Source organism: Uloborus diversus, chromosome 4 (assembly GCF_026930045.1).
Source record: "Uloborus diversus isolate 005 chromosome 4, Udiv.v.3.1, whole genome shotgun sequence".
NCBI lineage: Eukaryota > Metazoa > Arthropoda > Arachnida > Araneae > Uloboridae > Uloborus > Uloborus diversus.
Genome location: NC_072734.1, coordinates 160,860,089 through 160,865,768, shown reverse-complemented (window position 1 = coordinate 160,865,768; position 5,680 = coordinate 160,860,089).

Here is a 5,680-nt window from a genome sequence, read left to right as displayed (position 1 = left end):
ATCACTTAATATTAGTACATCTATTTATGTATCTTTAAGTAATAATTAGAGAAACCGACTTTTACAGCTGAGAGTGTGGGGGAAGGAAATGCAATAATCATAAAACTTGAAAAATAGTCAAACCCCCCATTTAAGCATGGTTTACTTCAATTTTGAAATGTCTTAGTCATCTAATAATATTTTCACCCCTTCATCACCTTTATACCTTTGTCCTTGTGACAAAGTTAAGTTGTCGATCAAAGTTATTTTAAGTTACTGTCATAGAGGAATACTATGTAGTCTTGAACTAAAAAAGAAGGAGTCTTGAAGGAGTTAAAACCAAAATGAAGGAGTTTGAAGGGCCCTTCAAAAAAATTTCCCAAATGAAGGAGTATTGGAGGAGTTTTGAAGGAGCGTACGAACCCTGTAGTAGTCTACAAAATGATGGTCAATATTTGGCTAACTATTTGAATCTTGCATTAAATAAATCAAGAATACAGTAACACCTGTCAAGTTCACCACCCTTGTAAGTTAACCAAAACCACCTGTCTAAGTTGACTGCTTTTTCCAGGTACAGAATTAGTCTTATATCATATAAATTAACCTCTATAAGTTGACCACCTGTTCAAGTTGACCACTAAAATAGTGCACCGCAAGTGGTCAACTTTCATAAGTTTCACTATAGTATATTTCAACTGATTATTTCCTCGCAGCGGATATTATTAATGTTTAGTATTACTTTTGGTTATTATTTTTTAGTCTTTTATAAGGAATCATCTTCTAATATTTCGTTGAAATGGTTCGAAAATATTGTTACAATGTCAACACATTGACGTGCAATCGAACCAAGCTTTACGACAGATACAGTTTGTAACTCATAATGTTTTACAATTGCAAGATATTAGAGAAATTCACTTAGAGCAGAGGTAATTGCCATGAGGTTATTAATCAGCCTGTTGCTTGAAGTAAATTGAGAACCCGACTCTTCTGGGGGAAGTTGAAAACCTAACCAAGTTTGAATCCAGTGGTAAACTCTAAAAAGATGTTGACGAGCGGCGTCTGAAGTTGTGCTAAATCAAAATTTGACTTCAGAGAAATTTTTGCTATTACTTGCTTATACGCAAACTTTTATTCAAACTTGGTTAGATTTTAAACTTCCAGCACCGAAGAATGGGGTTGGCAATATACTTCAAACAACTGACTAACACCTAAGCCCATAACAATTACCCCTGCTCCAAATGAACTTCTCCTATTAATAATCTTGCAGTTGTAAAACATTGTGTGTTACAAAGCTGTAATTGTCGTAAAGCTGGGTTCGACTGCACGTCTATTTGTGGACACTGTAGTGGAATGCACTGTAACAATATTTTTGGACCAAATATTGTGTAGACTCAGCGACACAAACGAACTATAGATTTTTGTAACAAAATAGTGCATTTTCGTTGTAAAATCTTAAAGTGAACGTAATTACATTGATGCTCCATTTCAACTAAATGACTCTATTGCTGTACTGTATTATTAATCTAATGTATCTATTCTAATGTATTATTATCTATAAGTTTTGTTCAAACATTTCTTCCCAAGACGTAAAGATAAAAAGCTGTTGTTAGTTGAATTTTTTTTTTTTTTTGTAGTGAGTTTTCTGTATGTGATTAAGTAAGACAGTGAAACTGAGTTATCTACATAAAAAAGTGTATGTAACGTAATTTGTTTATAACACTGGTCCCCAATCTTTTTCTTCCCAGAAAGGCCGCAGATCATACTAAAATCGTTCTTGCGGGCTGAAGCATACATAAAATTTCAAAACATTTTACTTTTTTCTAAATGACATGGGAAAATACGAAAAAGGAAGGAAAATTGCAAACAAATTTTTCTTCTCATTATTTGATGCCTCTTTTCTTAAATGCAACCTGTTTTTCATAAATCAATTTCTAAATATTTGGCTCCAAATTTGAAACATTGTCATCAATCGTACTCTTCGAGTTGTAACATTTCACAAAACAGCGGGCCACGGGCCGCAGATTGGGCACCACTGGTGTCTCATATTGTTACGAGTGAAATAAAAAAAAAGGAACACCTCGGTAACATCATTAATTTTTGAGATGTACGCGTATAATCATAGTACTGCTCTTGCAATGTTTCAGAAAGGTTGGGGGATTTTGTGTTTCTTATTGTGCAATTTAAGTTCTAACATCCTGCAAAAAATCCGCTTTCTCTTAATTAGTTGCTACACTAAATGTGTATAATCATAGTACTGCGCTTGCAAAGTTTCGGAGGGGGTGGTGAGAAAAGCAAGAGGAGTGGGAGTCGGGACTTTGTTTTTTTAGTGTATACTTTATGTGCTAATATCCTGCAAAAATTCAACTTTCCCTAAAGTAGTTGCGACACGAAACCTTTATTGACTGGGCTATGAGTCAACGCCGTTCTCGCTCTGTATTCTGCCTATCATTTTGAAATTTAGATCATTATTTCTTGCTCTTTTTTTCAAATTTCATCACTTTATGACCACTCCTTCTTTGGTGTTGCATTTTCAATGTGGAGCAGTGTATTTTGAAAAGAAGCTCCTGTTTTTAGTAAAAATAGTATATTAAACAGGGGAATATTACAGGAAATCTGAAACAAATACTTGACTTCTATATTAAAACCACTCTTAAAAGACAAATCTAATCATAATAAAACTAAAAAATTTATAATGAAATAATTTTAAACTAAATTTTCAAGCAGTATAATTATTGCTGCAAGAATAACTAGTAATAATGAAAGTATAGAAGTAATGTATATTTTCTTACGTATAATCGACATATTTGTATAGGGTTGGTTGGGGTAAGTGGGTCACGCCCCTAAAACGGAAATAATAAAAGTTTTCAAACTTTTTTGCGCTGATCATGTTAAATTTCATCACAATGATTGGTTTTGCACATATTTCCGATTCGTAAAATTGTAGGTCAGAGCAGTTAGTCAAAAAAAAAAATTTGCGAGTTCAAGCGACATTTTTCAAAGTGTTTCCAGCTTAGTTTTTAACACTTTATTTTATGATAATTTTTCACGAAAAGTTTAACAGCAAAATCAAGTTCATACAGCAACAAGATTTTTTGTATAAGATATTATTCATAAGTGGTTAAGAGGAGGGGGGTTCTACTTACCATGTTTATTTTTGCTATAGGGGGTAAATGGGTCCCCTATAATAATGGGGACTTCAAAATCAAAAACTGATTAAATATTTGTATTGGTGAAATACAAGACAACCTTTATGACTTAGATCGATAGTTCAGCTAGAAAAACTGTTAACGCTGGTGATTATGTATTTTTGAAACATATATGAAAAAAAAAAAATGATTTAAGTGGATATAACGGTGGAAGTTGATAACAAAAATTAAAAAAAACTGTTGAATTTGCAAGAATGAATAGAAATAAGTGACTTTTTATTGGCAAGTCATTTAAAACCAAACTTTCGCAGAAAAATATGCATAGTTCAACACTCAAAATTTATGATAAAAAGCTAGATAAGAAATTCTCTACATGACTTGAGCCGCACTTTTCTACGTTTGTGGTGTCATTTTCTTAAAGAAATTGGAAAAACTATACTACAGTAATATTTAAATTGTCCTTTCTGATTCAGAAAAGTTATTTTATCCTTTTGAGTGAGTGCATTATAAAAAGTTCTTAGTATTTTCTTTTTTTTAATTTCGTTACCTTATTCTTTTCAGTGTAAATGTATTTCAGAAATAGAATAAAGTTACCTTCACGAAAGTTCACCATATTTTTTTTCATATAAATGCTCCATACTAAAAGAAAACCTATTATACGTGTCTAAAACTTTAAGCAATTGGAACTAAAAAGTTAATCCTTGTTCCTATCTAGAATTTGTTTACTAATTTAATTATAACCATTTATGTATTAAAAGCTTCCCAAACTAATTTATGTTTCACAATATACAAGTTACTCTTAATCCTAATGTCTCTTTACTTAGCCCCATTATCGATTATTGGCATGATGAGGATAAAAATCCTACAAGAGCAATGATTCATGTTTGCTTCAGAGAAGCATTGATTCAAAATTTCCATTATGATTACTATTAACATTACTGTTGCAAGGCAACAAAATTTGTAACAATGAGTTTTATATTTAAACATTTCATTGGGAAATTAAATGAAATTTGCTGTTTTCCATCCTAACAGAAAAGTTGACGTGTTCTTACAACCAATTCAATGTTTTTTTTTTTTTTTAACCAAGAGCATGTATGTAAGTAGAAAAATTCTTTGTCAGATCTATGTTCCAAATTATCAGTTTATTAGGTTGTATCTTTTTAGGAAATGTCTTTGCTTGTTGATTTAAGGCCGAAGGGTTTGTCAAATCCCTAAAAATAGGACCTTTGTTCAACTTCTTGGGCTTTTGACGACTAAATTTGCCAATATGGACTTACCTGAAAACAGGGCCTTTATAGGGTCCATGGGAACCCTGAATAACTTTTGAGCTTTTATCAGTATTAATTTAAAAAAACAATGCTTTTTTCTTGAAACCGTGATTGCAGTACACTAATTACTCTCAGACAATGAGTAAAGGGAAGGGAGCTAAGGCATTTATGACGGCTTCCTCTTTGCCTGTAGGGTTATTTTACGTAGCATGGAACACGTGGAAGGAAATTTAAGTTACGTAAAGTAAACTTTACAGACACAGAAGCATCTTAGGAAGTTCATATTTCGTAACGCACCTGAAGTCATCAACAATGAAACTCGCTCCATGCCATGATAATTATGTTTTGGTAATGTTTAACATGCAGGGAACGGCTTTATTGTGACAAGGCTGAACTGGATCCGGCAACTTAACCGTTTTACTGGTAAGACTCATTTCAGGGGAATGAAGAAACAAAAAAAAGTGGTCCACAATGAATGCCATCTACTGGAGTTCAGTGCTCATATACTGGAGTTAGGGTTATAAATTAACAGGCAATTTCTTCTTTCAAAAGTAGAGGCAATTTTCACCCGTCATATCTTGACAGGCTATTTTGTAGTCTTATATAATGAAGAAAAACATTTGTAAGGGGACCGAATCTTCATCTTGACCACTAATATGCATCAGTTTTGGTTTGGAGTGCTATAAAAAACCTTTTGTAAGTTGACCACTTGGCTGGAGATTGCATTAAAAGCTTAATCAGTCATGCCTCAAATAAGCAACCAGACATTTTAGAAAAACCTTGAGGATATTTATGTTTCCATCGAAAAACATTGAGATGTACAAGAAAAAATAAAACGATTGTTAATATCAAGTAAGCAGTTTTTCATACTTTTCAGTAAGTTACCGCCCTATAGCCAGGGCTAAGGCTACGAAAATTTTAAACTTGTAAAATACATTGAATGCTATTAAATAATCTTAAGAAATATTTAAAATACCATTTTTAATTATTGTAATACCAGTTCTATTTATTGTATTGTATATTGGGTTTCTAAGTCGACCATCAAAGTACTGCACCGCAAGTGGTGAACTTACACAGGTTTTACTATACTTAATCCAAATGCAATGAAATGGGAGAGGACACCTAAGAAAGAAAAAAATTTTAAAAAGCAATCTGGCAAATCTTTCAATGACACTTGACTTGAGAAAACTGTTTAAATTCAGTACTGGACCCATTCCTCAGTTTGCAGCAAGACTGCTCTAAAAAAAAAACTAAAAAAAAAAACTCAAAGGAGACAATCACACAATG